General features: G+C 37.8%; 10 non-coding genes across 10 annotated transcripts; 6 read left to right on the top strand and 4 right to left on the bottom strand.

The window, feature by feature from the left end:
- The first annotated feature begins 3,814 nt into the window (after nt 1-3,814).
- On the top strand, nt 3,815-3,931 carry LOC125030173. The gene has a single exon (XR_007115361.1). It is a non-coding gene; the product is annotated as a U5 spliceosomal RNA (small nuclear RNA).
- A 571-nt stretch (nt 3,932-4,502) lies between these two features.
- Nucleotides 4,503-4,665, bottom strand: LOC125030062. The gene has a single exon (XR_007115263.1). It is a non-coding gene; the product is annotated as a U1 spliceosomal RNA (small nuclear RNA).
- A 971-nt stretch (nt 4,666-5,636) lies between these two features.
- On the top strand, nt 5,637-5,829 carry LOC125030105. Its single transcript, XR_007115302.1, has one exon. It is a non-coding gene; the product is annotated as a U2 spliceosomal RNA (small nuclear RNA).
- Nucleotides 5,830-7,992: 2,163 nt separating this feature from the next.
- On the bottom strand, nt 7,993-8,193 carry LOC125030138. Its single transcript, XR_007115330.1, has one exon. It is a non-coding gene; the product is annotated as a small nucleolar RNA U3 (small nucleolar RNA).
- An 881-nt stretch (nt 8,194-9,074) lies between these two features.
- On the top strand, nt 9,075-9,267 carry LOC125030091. The gene has a single exon (XR_007115288.1). It is a non-coding gene; the product is annotated as a U2 spliceosomal RNA (small nuclear RNA).
- Nucleotides 9,268-16,363: 7,096 nt separating this feature from the next.
- LOC125030107 lies at nt 16,364-16,556 on the top strand. Its single transcript, XR_007115303.1, has one exon. It is a non-coding gene; the product is annotated as a U2 spliceosomal RNA (small nuclear RNA).
- A 1,293-nt stretch (nt 16,557-17,849) lies between these two features.
- On the top strand, nt 17,850-18,042 carry LOC125030089. Its single transcript, XR_007115287.1, has one exon. It is a non-coding gene; the product is annotated as a U2 spliceosomal RNA (small nuclear RNA).
- Nucleotides 18,043-20,035: 1,993 nt separating this feature from the next.
- LOC125030118 lies at nt 20,036-20,239 on the bottom strand. The gene has a single exon (XR_007115311.1). It is a non-coding gene; the product is annotated as a small nucleolar RNA U3 (small nucleolar RNA).
- A 656-nt stretch (nt 20,240-20,895) lies between these two features.
- On the top strand, nt 20,896-21,013 carry LOC125030160. The gene has a single exon (XR_007115349.1). It is a non-coding gene; the product is annotated as a U5 spliceosomal RNA (small nuclear RNA).
- Nucleotides 21,014-21,704: 691 nt separating this feature from the next.
- Nucleotides 21,705-21,867, bottom strand: LOC125030061. The gene has a single exon (XR_007115262.1). It is a non-coding gene; the product is annotated as a U1 spliceosomal RNA (small nuclear RNA).
- Nucleotides 21,868-22,399: the final 532 nt, after the last annotated feature.

Below are 22,399 nucleotides of genomic sequence, written 5' to 3'. Positions count from 1 at the left end.
CGAGAATTTTGTCTTCAGTGATACATATCTGATGGAGTCGTAGAATTTGCTATACAGCACAGCAATTTCCGCCTGCATCTTGGATAAAATCTGAGATTCCGTAATAGCCAAATTATTGCATTGCAAGCTATCTTTTGAGCATCATTTTAATGTCTGGTTACCATGTCCTTTTAACGCACAGTATCGAGCAAGAATGTCACTCTTCGTCAGTGGTCTAGGTGGCAAAACATCAATGGTACCAAACTCTTTCAGTATATGTGTATCGGCACTGCGCAACCCACCACGTCGAAGTGCCATATTGCCACTGACGAGATCGTCACCACAATATAGGCGAGCGAGTAATGTGCATTATTAAGGTAGCACAAGTTTATATGGAAATGCATAGTGACTGGGAATCTTTACGGAAGTCCCCAGGAATCATTCGCAATGACCTAAGTTACCCTATGTTTGATTCTGCCATTATGTCGGATGAACCGAAATGCCCTTCCGTGGTTCATGCGGGTCACAGCCAGGCCGGCTGAGGCCGCCGTACCTCATCCCAGCGAATAGTAGATATTTTTTGATTTGTCTAATATTTTGCATGTCGCCATCTAAGCATAGTAGGCGCCTGTTTAGCAACTTGCTGAATGATTCTGAAAAAGTGTGTGTGGGTGTATGTACATGTGTATTGGTGGGTGTGTACATGTGTGTACGTGTGTGTCTACGTGCGTGCATCCGTGTATGTGTGCGTGTGTATGCTTGTATACATACGTACGTGCGTGCATCCGTGTGTGTGTGCGTGTATACGTACGTACGTGCGTGCGTCCGTGTGCGTGCGTCCGTGTGTGCGTGTGCGTCCGTGTGTGCGTGTGCGTGTGCGTGTGCGTGTGCGTGTGCGTGTGCGTGTGCGTGTGCGTGTGCGTGTGCGTGTGCGTGTGCGTGCGCGTGTGTGTGCGCGCGCGTGTGTGTGTGTGTGTGTGTGTGTGTGTGTGTGTGTGTGTGTGTGTGTGTGTGTGTGTGTGCGTGTGTGTGTGTGTGCGTGTGTGTGTGTGTGTGTGTGCGTGTGCGTGTGTGGGTGTGTGTGTGTGTCCTGTCAGTCTAAATCGATTAAAAAAGTTATTTGGGTTGTAATTTTGCTGGACGTGATACGCAATTCTCTGTTGCCTTCAAACGTGTGGTATATATTGGTACAATATTTTGATTGAATACACATACACAGGGACGCAGATACACACAGGCATAGACACAGGAGCGTAGGCACACACGCCAGCAAACAAACTCTTTGATAATCAATATTCTTGCTTTTAATGCAATTTATTTTGGTATCATGTTACATTTTATATTTAACCTATCTACACATGTATATCTCTATATATATCATTTTACTTGCGTGCTCGCCCGACACCGAAGGTCGTGCGAGTGCGGCTAATTCGGATAAGGTCGGATTGCATTAAATAGATCAATATGGCCGAAAATTTCATACTGTGTTCAATGACCTGACTTTCATAACAACAGTGATAATACTGAAATACTATTAGTATTAGCAATACACACGATTACAGTTGTATAAAATGGTGCTGGACAACGATTATTTAACTGTCAGTTTATATGATAATGATATGATTGTGACAATGAAAAGGATGATATAATGATGATGGAGCGCGATCTAACTTAACATCAGGTAACGGCAATCAATGGCGTCCCCACTTCTTTGGTAACTATGGTGGTGAATGCGGAAACTAACTTTGCTAGTTATGCTAGTTACACCAGTAAGAAAAAAATTATCGTAAGAAAAAGAATGAAAACATCGCTAGTAAGGCTAAATCCAGCTTTCTGAAAAGGGTATCGCAGTTCCATCATGCATACCCAAGCAACATAGGGTTCACCGATCTCCCTAGTACACTGTGCGCTTACCCCCCCCCCCCCCCCTTCCCCATGACTCATGTGTGACAAGTTTAATTTTGTTATAACTGGAAAACAAGCAAACCATTACGAAGCTAGTTATCTAACGAGGAAGAGAGCATTCGAAATAACGATGATTTCCCAACTAGTCATTATCACGTAAATGCCATTGTTAACAACTATAGCTGTAATATATCAATTAACTCACACAAGAACATTTCTGACACACACACCGCCAATTGTACCGTAAAATACAAAGGACTTAAAACTAAGACATATGTGATACTTACATTTTATGTAGTTTAGTCTTTTCCCAGAACTCTTTGCCACAATTTCTTGTAAAAAATGGTGACGGTGACACATTTCCTTTGATAAGCTTTCGACAACTCTATTTCAATATCACTTGCTCCTCATGCCACTACTTCTCTACAAAAACATTGGAAGACATACACACTAGGCGCACCCGTGCTAATAACGATAATTGACCTTACACACACTGCATGAAAATAAAAATACATGAGCACATTCTCACAACTATCGGGATTTCAGAAGCACTCCTCCTTCCAATATATATATATATGTGCGTAACAATACACAATCCCGTATACCTTTATTCTGTGTCACACATTAAGATATTTATATTTATTGTCGCTTCTCCCGAACACACCACAAGTACTCCAAGTTCACTCTTTTCTTTCTCAAGGACGACTGACAAATTTCCCTGCGACAAGGAATTGAAAGAAACCCAACATTGTGATTGGGTAACTCGTGACATTCGACTCTCTCGTTGGCTAGCTTGTGTAAACACTGTCGCAGAGAAACATGGCGATAGCACCCGGGGTTGTGATTGGTAGACTCGTGATATCTGACGCTCTCATTGGCTATCTTGTGTAAACATTGTCGTACATCATTTAAGACCTCATTCTCATTACAAAATGTAAAAATGTGTTTGAAGCTTATACATCTCTCTTCACATGCATAGAACTTTGAACTGCTTTTGTATTAATGTATATAGTCTTACATTGAAAGAACTAATTACTGCTTCTCCCTTTTAATGAATAATGGGATGTGGGAATTCGTGAAGCTTGTCACTCTAACTCCCTCACTCTCCTCTAATGAATTAATAAAATACAGGTTGTCCTGTGTGTGTTATTAGTTAGGATTACTTAAAACGGACTCTTACCGTAAGGCACTATTGTAAGACTGTCAGTTGTATTCCTCGCTTTTACTTATAGTTTTCCTGATAGACATCAAAACTTGTGAAAGGTTAACGCCGAATAAACTGCAAAGAAAACCAAAGTCGACTTTGGAAAATGTCTACTGCATAGTCGATGCTTCCGTGTCCTTCGCTTCTGTGGCCAAGCAGTTTTCACCCTTACAACACGACCGTCATATCAAAAACAAATATTTGGAATGTTCGCGTCGCTGTGTGGTGTGGTCGCAATGCCATGAATAGCGCTGCTTCACATTCGTAGAGTTCTATATATATTTTTTACGAAAATTAGGATTTGACAACTGTATATTGTTATATCTGAATTAATTTTCTGTCATAATAATAATGGTAATATGAAATTGGCAAGTTGTTATAGATTTTACAAGATTAAAACGCTGACAAGGCTCCGGAATATATATATATTTTTTTTAAATATTTAAAATATATATGTACATTAATATTAGTAAATCTATATGTAATATATATAAACATATATTTATACATATATAAATATCAATATGTATATATATATAATATATATAAATATATATATTCATGTATATTTATACACATTTAGTATATCATGAATATACAATTCCTATTACATGAGTTGATTTTTATCAAACAAAATAGCAAGATTTCTTTCAATATAAGTTTCTTAGCCTATACTTTCTTATATGCACTCGATCCATTTTTATTGGTACTAAGGTTCCCATTTGTTAGCTCTGGTTTCCCTTCATAACGGATAAATCTTTTGCCTTTTACTAAATACTTCCGTGGAGTGGAACAACTCGATGAGTCTTACTCAATTTCTCTATAGCCCACTTCCCTGGGTTCAAACAAAATATAAGCTTATAATTGAAATACATAGTCTATATTATAAGGAACATAGATTTTCATATTAACTGAGTCTTTCTTTCTTGAATTAGAACTTAGAAAATTCAATAATGAAGAAAATTAAGCTAAACATAATGAGCTTTCGCACAGAAAAAAAAACAAACAGTATAGTTGCATTCATATTCTAGCATACACACATCTCATTTACATCTACATTTAGATCAACTGTTCATTATTCCTCATTAAAAGACCGATTCACAGCACCTATAATATTGCCCAATAACCATGCATATTAATTGAATGGTAAAAATGCTTTATTGTTCCCAAAATAAAGACTACCATGATACTAATCTGAATTTCCTTCTGCATTTCGATACTTTTACACGTTTACGATATACATCAATATCCTCGAACGAGTGATTTGTAATATTTGTGTGATTTCGGAATAATATATCAGTGGTGTAATCATTAGGCACTTTTCTTCCAGTGGGCTGCTATGACAAACTAACCTAACGAAGAAGCAAGCGAAGAAGGTGGCTAAGGATAATTTTTTGGTAAAACCAATATTGTAAGGGGGATAGCGCGAACGCAGTCCCCCGCTACCAAAAATTGCACACTCGAGTTAACCACATTTGGGTTAATCGCAGGGGTCAGCGCCACCGGAGTGCAATGGTGAGCCTCGCCCTGGGAAAACCGCCTTCGTGATCACGGTATCTCCTGTGCCAGGTAAGTATGCTCTCCGAAGCCACGCATCGACCCACGCCCGCTTATACTGAGAAGCCCACGAGCACTACAATATTGTATACATATATTACAGTTTGATTTTAGTTTTCCGAAAGAAACTCCTAGTGAATGAAACATATTTCAAAACAGTGTTTAGAAACAAGACGTTCATTTACAAGGCATTGAATGTAAATTGTCCATTACATATCGTAGAGTGAATGTTTTTTTTGTTTTGTTTGTTTTGTGGCATTAATTTATAATTCTATATGACATACGTATAGCCATGTACGCGCACTTACACACATACACACATATCCATCCACACATGCATAAATACAGATGGATATACATGTTCGCATAAATGCAATATCGAGATGAATATACATATTTGCATATATATAATATATGATTTTAATGTTCATTTAGATATGCACTAGATCTCCATTATATTACGCTAGGCTAATATCATATGGGAAGTATAATTAAATTTAATAAAATGTATTTATGGCAGGTTTAAAGATTTTTTTACGGGTATACTTGCGTAAACATTATGTGGTCGTTTACTTTTATGAAAAAATATATATGTACACACATAAATGATATATATATATATATTTACACAGTATGTTTACGAACGTGCGTGTCTATAAGTGCGGCCGTGCATATGTATGCGGACATGTGAGGTGCGCTTATTAGTGTGGGCGTGCGTGGGTATATCTTAATAGAGGTTTTGTGGCAGTTGGTTAAAAAGCTAAACGTTTTTGCCCACATGTACTTTCTTTAGAGTCCGATGAAGTTATCCAACGTTGAAAATCCTAGCAACAGTTTTTTTCGAATGTTCATATAGGAAACATTCTCATATGGCAATCAAGATTTAAATAATTTCCAACGTCATGTCGTTTACGCCCTGCTATCTATAAAGAACTTCACTAGCAAGTTCCCAGAAACATTTTCTAGGACACACTTTCAACTTTCTTTCAGTATCGCTTCTCGGCCTTTTGGCTAAGATCAAAGTGTAGTATCTGTTCTTATCAGCTTAATATCTGATACGATCTCCATGTGGGATCTACGATATTAAACTGATTTTTGGAAAATGGCGAAGTGCTAGGGGCTTGCTCCACCTTTGCCGCGGATCGGCCCGGTATTGCAGTACCTCCGGGATTGGTCCACTCCCTCCGGGGAGGATATCATTCCAATAAACTAAATTCAATGATTGAAATTTGCAGGATACCAGAGTCATCTCTGTATACAGGAGTTGGTGACGCTTTACGCCATTCCAACACCGTTGTCGGCAATTGGCCAGGTAATATAATACCTTCAAACCTCATACATTCCCAACGAGGATTTCACCGTGGATCGGAGGTATTGCAGTACCTCTCGGATTCTGAGATTTTAATTGATGAAATATATGAAGCAGTTGTCGATATTGTATACTCAATAATGTTACTATCACCTTAAACTCGAAGTGTGTGAAATACCCGCATGCCTTCCCACTCCATGAGGCATCTAAGTCCCACAAACATTTAAGTGAATAAGATACAGTAATGCACTAATTAATTCTTATACTGAAATAGAAATACCCTCCATCACAAACTCAAACATACTCTACACGTAAAACCCAGAGAACCTAACCATTAGACCACACGATCCACTGAACACACTTGCCTAGCTTGATATGCTACAGTTGTCACATCATGTTCAGCGAGCTAATTTTAACATAGAACGTTTGAAGCGTTTACAATTTTATATCACTTTGCCTACATTTACAGTCAGTTAGTATTCTGTACTAAGACGAAAGACCACGATTCGTGACCGTTGTTAAGCACAATTTTCGATTCATTCAGATCTTTACATTATTGCTGCTACCAAGTAACACACTTACATGAAGTAAAAGAGTGGGTACAGAACTCAAGGTAATTACCCACTGCAATAGTTATAAAAGGGTCCTTCCGTCACCTGCAATTACTGTAATAAAAAAAAAAAAAAAAAAAAAAAAAAAAATCCCAGCAGTGTCACTTTCAAGGTACTGAAAATCTGGAAAAGTGGAAATTTACAATGGATAACTCACTTTTTTCATGAAAAGCGTCTGTCATGATACAAAATGCAAAGAATCGTTGTATCATGTTACACCCTAGGTTCCGGAGATTTAATTAGTTTTGTCACACATTTCTGTGGACCATTATATTCACTGTTGCTCTAGTTATTCTCTCTATTTCAATAGTTGAGTGTTTGAGGACAAGTACTGATGAGAGTTTATTACAGAGTATTGGTTGAAAATAAGAAAAAAGTACATGAAAAAAGGTTATGTAAAATTACGTAAAGCTGCCATCCATTTTTACGTTTACAATTTTATATCACTTTGCCTACATTTACAGTCTGTTAGTATTCTGTACTAAGACGAAAGACCACGATTCGGGGCCGTTGTTAAGCACGATTTCAGATTCATTCAGATCTTTACATTATTGCTGCTACCAAGTAACACATTTACATGAAGTAAAAGAGGGGGTAAAGAACTCAAGAAGGTAATTACCCACTGCAATAGTTATAAAAGGGCCCTTGCGTCACCTGTAATTCCTGTAAAAAAAAAAAAATAATAATAATAAAAAAAAAAAAATCCCAGCAGTGTCACTTTCCAGTTACTGAAAATCTGGAAAAGTGGAAATTTATATTGGATAACTCACTTTTTTCATGAAAAGTGTCTGTCATGATACAAAATTCAATGAATCGTTGTTTCATGTTACACCCTAGGTTCCGGAGATTTAATTAGTTTTGTCACACATTTCTGTGGACCATTATATTCACTGTTGCTCTAGTTATTCTCTCTATTTCAATAGTTGAGTGTTTGGGGACAAGTATTGAAGACAGTTTATTACAGAGTATTGGTTGAAAATAAGAAAAAAGTACATGAAAAATAGTTATGAAAAATTACGTAAAGCTGCCATCCATTTTTACCTTTTCTTGTATACCTCTTAAAAACCTGATGTCATATTTTGTTTAAATTACACCTTTGAAAAAATGTTTGAACCTGGAAAAAGCCCTGGAAAAGTCCTTGAGTTTCAAATTCAAATAGGGGGAAGGACCCTGTAGTAACACTGTGGCAGCAACATTAGTGATAATAATGACATCAGAGTAAGCCACATTTGAGGAAAAGATATTTAATAATGGAAATTTGGTTTAAACACTTGAAATCACGGAAATATTTACATTAATTATAAGCTGTGACTCGAATTTGGATTTTGAAAGCCACGAACCAAAAAGTTTACCTCTTTTTAAATGACTTTTTTTTCTCCTTATCAGTTTTCAAAAGTTCAAGAATACTTCTTGTGGATTGATATTCAACCACTCAGCCTGTCATCCTCCTCTGAACATCGGTAAACCAAGTCAGAACGGTCATCAATCTCTCAAGCAAAACACTTGAGAACCGCTTCCCGCTCAGAGGATTACACTAACAGTCCTCATCGTGGTTGAATATATTCCGAGAATCTCGGCGAGAAACCCGGTAATTGCACTATAGAAGTGATCCTATAAAGTATGACCATACTTTCATCTTCTAAATTCATTCTCAGTGGACGTAGTTTGCCCATTTTATAGTATCTGCCTAATCTACACTTATTTCATCAAATGCTATACAGTAAAATATAGAGGGAAACATAAGGTATATACTATGCATAGTTTAAAACAAGACATTTATACATATAATCAAATAATGGCACAGGGACTAAAGTAAACTATATGAACAATATATGTACATTTCTTCAGAACCCATTCCAATACCACCGCCTTGACGTAGGATTATATAATACTTGTTTTTGAGTCCCTGCGGCAACACGAAGTATCAATATCTTCGATTTTTTTATGTGATGGATATTCTATGGTAAAATATATTTTTTCCAAACTTCACATAAAATCCTAGGCAACATATTTGGCGTCACAATGAAAGAAGCATATTTCATATTTTGCCAACAAAGGACTGGTAAATCTGCACAATATCTTTTAATCTATACATATGTAAATATATATATACACAAATATATATATATATTAATATAAGTAAATATATATGTAACATATACATATATAAATATCAATATGTATATAAATATAAAACAATATATTAATATATATATATATATATATGTATATACACATCTAATATAATCCTGAGTATACAATTCATATTACACGCGTTGATCTTCTTTAAATAAATTAATAAGATTTGTTTCAATATATTCTTCATATATGTCCTCCATCCACTTATATTGGTATTAAGGTTACCACAAGCACTACACAACTTTATACAAATATTACAGTTTTAAAAAAATTCCAATGTCTTGTCGTTTACGCCCTGCTATCTATAAAGAACTTCACTAGCAAGTCTACAGAAACATTTTCTAGGACACACTTTCAATCTTCTTTCAGTATCGCTTCTCGGCCTTTTGGCTAAGATCAAAGTGTAGTATCTGTTCTTATCAGCTTAATATCTGATACGATCCCCATGTGGGATCTACGATATTAAACTGATTTTTGGAAAATGGCGAAGTGCTAGGGGCTTGCTCCACCTTTGCCGCGGATCGGCCCGGTATTGCAGTACCTCCGGGATTGGTCCACTCCCTCCGGGGAGGATATCATTCCAACAAATTAAAATAATTAAAATTTGCAGGACACCAAAGTCCACTCTGTAAACAGGAGTCGGTGACGCTTTCCTACAACGTTGTCGAGAATCGGTCAGGTAATACAGTACCTTCAAACCTGTTCCAATCCCACCGAGGATTTTAATCAAAACCTTGTATAAACTTTTTGGATAACATTATATGTCGGTCGCGTGATTTCTGTTAGAAATGAATGGAAAAATGTCACACTGATTTCTAGTGGTTTACTACACCTTTGCCATGGGTCGCTAGTACCTCTGGATTAATCTACTTATAATTAAGATATGAATCTCAGTTATATGAACGCAATATCAGATTTATATTACCAATATTACTATCATTTCAAATTAGGTGTCTGTAAATGACCATTTCTACTCTGTAACACCTTGACTTCGAAGAAACTCCTAGTGAATGAAATATTATATTTCAAAACAGTGTATAGAAACAAAACGTTCATTTACAAGGCATTGAAAGTAAATTACCCATTACATATCGTAGTGATTTTTTTTTTTTGTGGCATTAATTGATCATTCTATACGACGTACGTATACACATGTATGCGCATTTCGCACACATTCACACATATATCCATCGAATCCATCCACGCATCCATTATATACAGATATGTGGTCGCATAAATGTAATATTGAGGTGAATTTACATGTTCGCATATATGTAATATATGAATTTAGTGTTCATTTAGGTATGCACTAGATCTCCATTATATTACGCTAGGCTAATATCATATGGGAAGTATAATCAAATTTAGTAAAATGTATTTTTGGCAGGTTTAAAAACAATTTACCAATAGAAAACGTACAAGTCGTTTTTATGGGAATACTTTCGTAAACATTCTGTGGTCATTTACTATTATGCAAAATTGAATATGTACACACATACATGATAATATATATATATATATACAGTATGTTTACGCACGTGCGTGTCTATAAGTGTGAGGTGAGACATGTGAGGTGCGCTTATTAGTGTGGGCGTGCGTGGGTATATCTTAATAGAAGTTTTGTGGCGGTTGGTTAAAAAGCTAAAAGTTTTTGCCCACATGTACTTTCTTTGGAGTCCGATGAAGTTATCCAATGCTCGAATTTTCATATAGGAAACATTCTCATATGGCAATCAAGATTTAAATAATTTCCAACGTCATGTCGTTTACGCCCTGCTATCTATAAAGAACTTCACTAGCAAGTCTACAGAAACATTTTCTAGGACACACTTTCAATCTTCTTTCAGTATCGCTTCTCGGCACTCGTGTTCGAACTCTTGTAGAGTAAACACCCTGTCTAACACAGTAGCAACAAACTAATAAGTCTTGTGCCACTTGAGCTACCCTGGAGCCCGGGGCCTCTTGTCTCGCTTGACATTGTTGTTCCTGAGTTTTTCTTAACGTAAATTGAAATAAAGTAAAATCCTGTAATTACAGAACCATCATTGTGCTTTGCCAGCACCTTCAGTGCTTTGTATTTGCAGGTGACACGAGGCTACAGTAGTAGTAGTCAGCACCCCACCCCAGACCCGCAGCTCTCTTCTACACCAGGGTAGCCCTTGTGGCTTTGACCCCTGGGTAGGGAGGCCCAGTAGTCTGGGGCGTCATTTGGGCGCACTTTTTCTTTGGTACTGCTTTCTTTTCCTTATAATGTGACTTTCCTGAGCCTACCGGAGTTCCTCGTGAACTCCCGTATTCGCTTGGGGGGTGGGCATTGAATTACCGTCCTTCGCCTAGGCAAGTTCGGCGGTAAGGAAGTGTCCCACACATAACTCGATCCCTCTGTGGTACTGGAGAACGCAACCAGGCTTCCACTGAGGGGGTAGAGGACGAAATACTGATCCACTCTCTTAGCTATTGCAGTTAGGTTGATAACAACAGTTAAGAGGTTATTTGTCCCTTCAGGACTACGACTTTGAGCAGAGGGGTCGGACCTGGTCCGATACCCAGAATGAATGACTCCCCGGCTACCCCTTCTCCTCCTAAAGGAGGAGGGGCGACTAACGACCCTTCTAAGACAAATCTGATGACGAACAATGGTACCCCCACTAATGACAAGACGAGACGACCACTTTTCACAATCCCCACCCAGAATGCAAGGTTCGCGAATGTAAAATGCGTGAATGAAAATCAGTCGCTTTTGAACGTGAACCCCTTTATCATCAAAAAGGTCCTTGATGGTCAAGTGGACGGCGACTTTGATTTTGTTAAAAAATTGCGAGATGGAAGCCTCCTTGTTAAAGTACAATACAACTCCCAGATTAAGGATTTACTTAAGCTGACGCAAATTCATGATCTTCGAGTAAAAGTAACTATTCCTATTGGCCCAAATACCTGTAAGGGAGTAATCTTTCACAGGGATTTGAGGACGATGGATGAAAGTGAAATTCTTGAGAGCATGAAGGACCAAGACGTAGTGGACGTTCATTGTATGACCAAGAAGGACGGGAATGTGCGAACGAAAACTGGACTGTGTTTTTTGACTTTTGCCTTGAATAAAATCCCTGAATATGTCAACGTCGGTTATGAACGTGTACAAGTAAGACCTTATGTCCAAAAGCCAATGCATTGTAACAGATGCCAAAAATTCGGACACACCTCATTAAGATGTATTGACAAAGATTCTTCTAAATTCACTTGCCGTAAATGTGCTGAAGCCCATGACACCATCACATGTACTAGCAAAGTTTCTAAATGTGCTAACTGTGAAGGTCCCCATCATTCAGGATCTGCCGAGTGCAGCATCCTGAAGAAGGAGACTGAAACATTGGCATATATGAGAAAGCATGAAGTTAGTTATACTGAAGCTAAGAGGAAAGTGGAAAGTTTGACACACAAACCCGATACTTCCTATGCTGCAGCGGTAACTAGCAACAACCCTAGTACAAGTGATATCAGTCAACAGCTTGCAGCTAAGGATCAGGAAATTGCCGAACTCAAACAAACCGTTAAAGAATTAAATATTAAAGTTTATCAACTGACAAAATTGGTCGATCAAATGGCTGCATCAACCCAGCCTAAACATCTTAAGGAAGCAGACACCGAATCACAGTCCGGAGCGCACCTTCCCGTCCGGGCTACTCCTGTGAGGACTTCGTCTGGCTCGCGATCGGTTTCTCGAGAGAGAAGCAGGTCGCAGTCTGTCAGTCGTCTCCCTCGCCAGGAGGTGCAGGACATGGAGGCTTCTGTCTCCAAACCATCCCGTGAGAGGTCCCCGGGAAGCGAGGGAGAGGAGGCGCCTCCCTCCCATAAAAAGAAAATTAAAACTGGTGGACAAGGCACTTCCAAACCTCATAAAACGTAATCATCGCGTCAACCATTATACAATGGAACTGTCGAAGTATTAGATCTAAAGTAAATGACCTTAAATTATTAGCCTCGTCCTATGCTCCCGATATTATCGTTCTCCAAGAAACTCATTTGACAAACCTCGTCTCTGACGAGGTCGTATCACTCAGGAACTACCATTTATGTCGGAAGGATCGTGAGGGTAGGGGTGGAGGCGGAGTCGCCATGTACATCCACCAAAGCCTCCCTTTTACAGAAGTGACTATTGATTCTACTTTGGAGTTTGTCGCATGCAAAGTAAAAATTAATGGCACGTATCTGGCTATATGTTCAGTTTATTGTCCGCCTGATAAAGTGATAATCTATGATGAGCTCTTTGCTCTTCAGGAACGTCTGCCACAAAATAAAGTAATTTTAGGTGATTTCAATGCTCATCATACGTTATGGGGTTCCCTACGGGTGGATGGTAGAGGTGAGCAAGTAGTTAAGCTGATTAACGAGTCTGAATTAGTCCTTCTGAATGATGGTAGTCCCACGCGGGTGGACGATAATACCGGGAATTTAAGCTTTATAGATATATCACTGGTCTCTTCATCAATAGCAGCCAAGTGCCTGTGGCACACCATTGACGACTCGTTGGGAAGCGATCATCTTCCTATTTTGATTAAATATTCATGCGACACAGTGAGAACGCCTTCAGCGCCTAAATTTAACGTAAAAAAAGCAGACTGGGTCGCCTTCACAAGGAGCGTCAAGCTCGAACTTGTAGGAGAAACCATTGATGATAAAGTAAACAATATTCAGAATTCGATTATAGAAGCAGCTTTGCTATCTATTCCTAAAACTTCGACGGATAGCGTTAAGCATAGAGTTCCATGGTGGACACCAGATTGCCGCAGGGCGCTGTGCCGACGCAATAAGGCCTACAGGCTTTTCCAAAATAACATCACAAATGAGAACTTTTGCAACTATAAACAAGCAAGAGCTAGGGCTCGTAGAGTAATTAGACAAGCAAAAAGAGACTCCTGGCGGAGCTTTGTCTCTACTATTAACAGTAACACAAAAACATCAGAGGTTTGGTCCACTATCAATAAAATCAATAAGAAAAAAACATCTTTTAAAATAAATAACATCATTGAAGAGGGAAATAACATCGATTCCCCTAGAGACGTTGCTAATGCACTCGCCAGGCAGTTCTCTCATACAAGCAGCTCAGCAAACTATCATCACGCATTCCTGCCCATCAAGGAAGCGGCTGAGCTGCAACCAATTCACTTTGCCACAGGAGATGACTTTGATTACAACCAAGATCTTACAATGAATGAGCTTGTCCGAGCCCTAGAAGCCTGTAGAGGAACATCCCCAGGCCCCGATGAGATTCGATATGAGATGATAAAGCATCTTAATCATGATGACATGATTAAGTTGCTAGAAGTGTACAATGAAATTTGGAAAAGCCACTCTTTTCCAAACTCATGGCACTTCGCCCACATCATTCCCATATTGAAAGGAGGGGGTAATCCCAGATTTGCCATCTCCTACCGCCCAATTGCGTTGACAAGTTGCTTATGCAAGGTCATGGAAAGAATTGTTAATAGTAGGCTATTGCATTTTTTAAATTCCAGTAATTTACTAGTTGACGAGCAGTGCGGTTTCCGAAAGGGACGCCAAACTCTCGATCAGCTAGTAAAGCTGGACAGTCATATTCAAGAGGCAATTGCCAAAAAAGATTATCTGATTTCAGTATTTTTAGATATAGAAAAAGCCTACGACATGACATGGCGATATGGCCTACTCAGAAAACTTTATGCTTTCGGATTACGTGGAAACTTGCCTTGTTTTATTCAAAATTTCATTTCTGACAGAACTTTTTCTGTCAAATTATTTTCTGACAATGTCACTTTTTCGGACATTTTTGTCCAGGCAAACGGGGTCCCACAAGGAAGTGTCTTGTCACCTACATTATTTCTATGTATGATTAATGACATCTTACCAGCTCCTCCTCGGAATCTTAAATACTCACTGTACGCTGATGATTGTGCATTATGGCATTCCAGCAATAATGCAGAATTCTCAGCAAATCGCATCCAATTGGCACTGGATATGATTCATAACTGGGGCCTCCAGTGGGGTTTTAAGTTTTCCACTAGAAAGAGTATTGGGGAAATTTTTTCACATAGGAGGAAGCCGAACATCAGGCTAACTCTAGACAACCACCCAATACCTATTCAAAATTCTGCAAGATTTCTTGGGCTACTTTTTGATAGTAGACTCAATTGGAAGGACCACATTGGTCAATTAAAGAATAAATGTCAAAGAGCACTAAATTTATTAAAGTGCATTTCTGGTAATAAATGGGGAGCTGATAGACAGTCTTTGCTAATGGTGTATAAAGCCCTGATTAGGTCTAAAGTAGATTATGGGTCAATCGTGTATGGCTCGGCATCGAAAACAAGTTTGAAAGGATTGGATGTTGTGCAGAATGCTTGTTTGCGTGTGTGTCTTGGAGCCCTGAAATGTACTCGGATCGAGCGTCTTGAGGTGGAGTCAGGAGTACCTCCCCTCCGACTCAGACGCGGCCAGTTAGCACTGACCTATGCCGCAAAGGTGGCTCGAGACCCGAGCCACCCTAATGGCAATGGAGGCACTAGGCCCTTTGCCACGAGACTCCACGACCTCGTCGAGAAAGTCGGTATAGATCTCTCTACCATCGATACCCTGGTTAAGTCAAACATAGCGCCATGGGAAACCCCCAATTTTTCTATCATGGAAGCCTGGCTTCCATCAGCCAAGGCCATGGCGCCGGAGGGTGAGGTACGCCAGAGGTTCAGAGAGATCCTTATTAAACATCTATCCTTTTTTCATATATATACCGACGGCTCCAAGACAGATGAGTGTGTAGGTGCGGGTGTATGGTCGACTGAATGTGAACTAAAGTTTAGACTGCCGAATCATACATCGATTTTTCTTGCTGAACTTTTTGCCATTGATAAAGCTATTGATTTTGCACTATCGACGACCCACGATAGAATAGTCATTTTTTCAGATTCGTTAAGTTCACTTAAAGCTATTAAATCCTTAGAAACAACTAAAAATGAATTGCTGGGTAATATCATTCGTAAGTTACACGGTGCCAACAAATCAATCAAACTAATATGGGTACCAGGTCACTCTGGTATCCATGGTAATGAACAGGCTGACAAACTAGCCGGGTCAACTGGCGATCTGGACACTACCATAGTTCGTACAGATCTCAGGTGTTTTGTGTCTCTTATAAAAGCAAAAATACATCTCCTGTGGCAAAGTGAGTGGACCAACCTCCAACTCACAAACAAAACGAAGCAAACTATAGACCTGTGGGACACATCCCACAGGAAAGACAGAAGGGAGGAGGTGGTGTTGGCCCGCCTTAGGGTCAACGCCTCAAGATATACCCACCTCACTCCCTACATTGAAAAAAATTTCCCTCCACGATGCCAAATCTGCAATAGCACCAAAACCATCAATCACATTCTCACAACTTGTCAACAATACAATAACCAAAGACAAAAAATAATAAACTATTTCCGATTAAAAAATAAAGATTTAACAACATCAAATCTTTTATCAGATGACGAAAAGATCATCAGTAAAGTAATCACTTTTTTAAGGGAGACAAAACTTTATGACCTTATATAGATTGAAAGAATAAATAGGATCCATTGGCTTAATAACCTTGGCCACATGCCGCTGGTTGATAGCCAAGAAATCCAACAAACAACAAACAAAAAAAAAGCTTCTCGGCCTTTTGGCTAAGATCAAAGTGTAGTATCTGTTCTTATCAGCTTAATATCTGATACGATCCCCATGTGGGATCTACGATATTAAACTGATTTTTGGAAAATGGCGAAGTGCTAGGGGCTTGCTCCACCTTTGCCGCGGATCGGCCCGGTATTGCAGTACCTCCGGGATTGGTCCACTCCCTCCGGGGAGGATATCATTCCAACAAATTAAAATTATTAAAATCAAAGTGGACACCAAAGTCCACTCTGTAAACAGGAGTCGGTGGCGCTTTCCTACAACGTTGTCGAAAATCGGCCAGGTAATACAGTACCTTCAAACCTGTTCCAATCCCACCGAGGATTTTAATCAAAACCTTGTATAAACTTTTTGGATAACATTATATGTCGGTCGCGTGATTTCTGTTAGAAATGAATGGAAAAATGTCACACTGATTTCTAGTGGTTTACTACACCTTTGCCATGGGTCGCTAGTACCTCTGGATTAATCTACTTATAATTAAGATATGAATCTCAGTTATATGAACGCAATATCAGATTTATATTACCAATATTACTATCATTTCAAATTAGGTGTCTGTAAATGACCATTTCTACTCTGTAACACCTTGACTTCGAAGAAACTCCTAGTGAATGAAATATTATATTTCAAAACAGTGTATAGTAACAAAACGTTCATTTACAAGGCATTGAAAGTAAATTACCCATTACATATCGTAGTGATTGTTTTTTTTTTTTTTTTTTGTGGCATTAATTGATCATTCTATACGACGTACGTATACACATGTATGCGCATTTCGCACACATTCACACATATATCCATCGAATCCATCCACGCATCCATTATATACAGATATGTGGTCGCATAAATGTAATATTGAGGTGAATTTACATGTTCGCATATATGTAATATATGAATTTAGTGTTCATTTAGGTATGCACTAGATCTCCATTATATTACGCTAGGCTAATATCATATGGGAAGTATAATCAAATTTAGTAAAATGTATTTTTGGCAGGTTTAAAAACAATTTACCAATAGAAAACGTACAAGTCGTTTTTATGGGAATACTTTCGTAAACATTCTGTGGTCGTTTACTATTATGCAAAATTGAATATGTACACACATACATGATAATATATATATATATACAGTATGTTTACGCACGTGCGTGTCTATAAGTGTGAGGTGAGACATGTGATGTGCGCTTATTAGTGTGGGCGTGCGTGGGTATATCTTAATAGAAGTTTTGTGGCGGTTGGTTAAAAAGCTAAAAGTTTTTGCCCACATGTACTTTCTTTGGAGTCCGATGAAGTTATCCAACGCTCGAATTTTCATATAGGAAACATTCTCATATGGCAATCAAGATTTAAATAATTTCCAACGTCATGTCGTTTACGCCCTGCTATCTATAAAGAACTTCACTAGCAAGTCTACAGAAACATTTTCTAGGACACACTTTCAATCTTCTTTCAGTATCGCTTCTCGGCCTTTTGGCTAAGATCAAAGTGTAGTATCTGTTCTTATCAGCTTAATATCTGATACGATCCCCATGTGGGATCTACGATATTAAACTGATTTTTGGAAAATGGCGAAGTGCTAGGGGCTTGCTCCACCTTTGCCGCGGATCGGCCCGGTATTGCAGTACCTCCGGGATTGGTCCACTCCCTCCGGGGAGGATATCATTCCAACAAATTAAAATTATTAAAATCAAAGTGGACACCAAAGTCCACTCTGTAAACAGGAGTCGGTGGCGCTTTCCTACAACGTTGTCGAAAATCGGCCAGGTAATACAGTACCTTCAAACCTGTTCCAATCCCACCGAGGATTTTAATCAAAACCTTGTATAAACTTTTCGGATAACATTATATGTCGGTCGTGTGATTTCTGTTAAAGATGAACGGAAAAATGTCACACTGATTTCTAGTGGTTTACTACACCTTTGCCATGGGTCGCTAGTACCTCTGGATTAATCTACTTATAATTAAGATATGAATCTCAGTTATATGAACGCAATATCAGATTTATATTACCAATATTACTATCATTTCAAATTAGGTGTCTGTAAATGACCATTTCTACTCTGTAATACCTTGACTTCGTCAGCTACTGTCCATATCAAGTGCAAGTTAGAAACACATAGTGACGCATTTTTATACAGAAATGTAAATACAAGGACTTGAACCTACTATACTCACATAACACCAGGGGAACCATACTCTACAATGGCTTTCATAGAAATTACATTGACAATTGGCCAAATCTCTAAGGAGTATATCAACTAATTGTTTAATTTATATGTATTGTCAATATTGGACAGTAGCTCCTCTCTCAATAGTTGAGTGACGCTTTACAGTTTTGCTTCCACGTTGCATAAGTGCATAGGATGAAATAATGTGGTAATTCACTTTTATACAAAAATACAAATACACTCCATGACAGAGTCAAACATTACGCGGATAATCAAGAGAATCAAACCAACAGAATTGATTAGTTTGATATGCTATACTTGTCACATCATGTTCAGCGAGTTAAGCTTAACATTGAATATTTGACAAATTTACGATTTTATACCACTTTGCCTGGATTTCCAGGTGATTAATATTCTGTACTAAAACGAAATATCTCGTAATGTTCTACTAATCAATTTACACATTATTATCCTCTACTGTAAGGATGCTTGGTATACATAATTACGATTCGTGTCAAATGTTAAGCACGATTTCAGGTTCATTCATACCTTTACAATATTCCTGCTACCAAGTCACATATTTACATGGAGTAAAACAGGGGGTACAGAACTCAAGAATAGTAATAGTAATAAAGGGATTTCGTGTATAATATGAAATTCCAGCATTTATTTTGTCCAGGTCCGGAAAATCTTGAAAAATGAATTTTCAAAAGGAAATCTTGGAAAAGTCATGGAAATTTACATTGGCTGACTCATTTTAGGAAAAGCGTCTGTGTCATGATATAAAATGAAAAGAATCATTTTCATGTTACACCCTTGGTTCCAGAGATTTGATTACTTTGTTTTGTCACACACCCGTGGACCATTATATTCACTCTTGCTCTAGTTGTATTCTCTATTTCGATAGTTTAGTGCTCAAAGAGCACACCCGTGGACCATTATATTCACTCTTGCTCTAGTTGTATTCTCTATTTCGATAGTTTAGTGCTCAAAGACAAGTACTAATAGGAATTTGTATTGTATACCTCTTAAAAACTTGTGTGTCATATTGTGTTCAAAATACATCCTTGAAAAATAGTTTTAGGCCTGGAAAAAATCCTGCAAAACTGCTGAAAAACTTCTTGAAATTAAAATTCAACTAGCGGGATGGACCTTGTAATGATAGTGGCAGCATTACTGATAATGACATCAAAGTAGACAAGCACAATTATGATTTGCAATAGTGCTGCTTGTCTAGTAAGTGTACATTTTCGAAAAAGTTATTTATTAATTGAATTTGGTTTAAACATTTGAAATCACGAAAATAGTTACATTAATTATAAGCAGTCAAACTTCATTTCAGTTACAGGTACTCAGTTTTGGGATTTTGAGAGCCAAGAAGCGGCAAGTTTTCATTCTCTCAGATATTTTTTTTTTTCTCCTTATCAGGAGTTTTCAAAAGTTCAAGAATACTTCTTGTGGATTGATATTCAACCACTCAGCCTGTGTCATCCTCCTCTGAACATCGGTAAACCGAGTCAGAACGGTCATCAAATCTCTCAAGTAAAACACTTGAGAGCAGCTTCCCGCTCAGAGGATTACACTAACAGTCCTCATCGTGGTTGAATATATTCCGAGAATCTCGGCGAGAAACCCGGCAATCGCACTATAGAAGTGATCCTATAAAGTATGATCATACTTTCACATTATAAATTCACTCTTAGACTACATTTTACTGATGACTTTGTTCTCCTACAACGGATTTTCCTGTGTTCATATGTTGGTATATGTATGGTGCAATATGTGCACGTAGTTTGCTCATTTTATAGTATCTGCCTACTCTACACCTATATTATATCTAAATAATATATATCTAAACATAAGATATATACTATACAGTTTAAAACTAGACTTTTATACATATCAAATAACGTGGAACAGGGTCTAAACTAAACTATATGAACAATAAATGTATATTTCTTCAGAACCTATTCCAATCCATCTCCAATAAAATTCAAGGTGCACATATCTAGGTACTCTAAGATAGTATGATACGGGAATCAAAAGGTTCATGTATCTTTAAACCATCATCTCGGTGGTTAATTATTTAAAAGAACTACATTCCTCTTCATATGCGAGCTTTCAATTTTAATTGTTAAATTCAATCACGTTCAAACTACCTGGCATATATACTTGGTTAATGCAAATATAACCACACACTTTTGTGAGTGCTAATCCTTGTTAGATAAAATAACAATAATGTTTATTTCAAGATGTCTTTCTTGCCCTTATACTCATCGCTCTACGAGTCCTCGGTTTACCGTTGTTGGCCAATTCGCTTACCTTTCTTATGTAACTCTGGTTTCCCTTCAAAACGCATAAATCTTTCGCCTTTTACTAAAGATTTCCGTGGAGGGGAACAACTCAATGAGTCTTACTCAATTTTTTATATAGCCCACTTCGGTGGGTTCATAATCAACATAAGCACAGCAAAAAGAAAATAAGTGACCTGAACTAACCTGACAATAAAAAGTCTGGACATTTATACTACTCTTGAGTTAGACCACATAAGCGTCAACCCACTTTCATCCTCAGCTAAAACATTAATTTTCCATTTATATTAGTTGTACAGCTACACAGAAAACTATCGTTAGAAAATTAGGCAAAACATTCTGACATACACAACGAAACTTTTTGAAAATTAGTTGTTAACAGTAGAAAACTGTTGCTACCCATGTTTTCCAACTATTCAAGTTTAATATTTTGTGTTCCGACCCACTGCTGCCAAAACATAGTTAAAGCGTCTAAACATAGATGTCATTAACTAACGTACCTATATCAATAAACAAAAAATATGTATATATATACATTTTTAATTCTTTTTTTTTTTTTTTTTTTTTTTTTTTTTTTTACCTCCAGTCGTTCAAATATTCGGTAGTTGATTTCAGAATACTTATCAATATTTTCATGCAAAATCAAAAGTAACTTATCTGTATAATTAAGAATAATCGGGCAAGTTTGGGTTAGCTTATCATATGAAGTAACCGAAATATATTAAATAAAAAGCTATAAAGTGCTGCTACGTTATCCAAGAATATTCAACTCGGTAACGATTTAAATGTGGGTCTACCGTCCAAGACTTGTGTGTAACGAGTTATAATGAGGGGGATAGCGCGAACGCAGTCCCCCGCTACCAAAAATTGCACACTCGAGTTAACCACATTTGGGTTAATCGCAGGGGTCAGCGCCACCGGAGTGCAATGGTGAGCCTCACCCTGGGAAAACCGCCTTCGTGATCACGGTATCTCCTGTGCCAGGTAAGTATGCTTTTCTTTGCCGACCACCGACCCAAACCCGCCTATACTGAGAAGTCCCAGCGCATTGAAATATTTTTTATACAAATATCCAGTCACACTTAACTTTTGCAAAGTCATTCCGAGTGAACGACACTGAGGATCACATTTCGAAATCATATATGGGGGAAATCGCACGCAATTTTAAAGTGGAGGTTCTCTTTGGCAAATATTCATCCCAAAAATTAAAATTTATTCGAGCTATGTTTTGTCGAACTCCGACTTTAGGAAAAAAATCAGGGGCATTCCATATGCACAGGATACATATGAAAAGCATTTGCATATTTGCATTTATACGTATATATGTATACAAAAATCTGTAGATTTATACATTTATACATAAACATTTTTGTGTATATGTATATATATGCATGTGTATATATATATATGATTTACAAATATATAGAAGTCTATATATGGATATGCATATGTCTGTATATACATTTATGTATATATATGTCCATATGTATATTTATTTATTCACAGATACATAAAAGTATGTAA

The sequence above is a fragment of the Penaeus chinensis genome, chromosome 10 (genome assembly GCF_019202785.1).
Source record: "Penaeus chinensis breed Huanghai No. 1 chromosome 10, ASM1920278v2, whole genome shotgun sequence".
NCBI lineage: Eukaryota > Metazoa > Arthropoda > Malacostraca > Decapoda > Penaeidae > Penaeus > Penaeus chinensis.
Note: the sequence above shows the minus strand (reverse complement) of the source record. Positions and strands in the feature narration are given on the sequence as shown.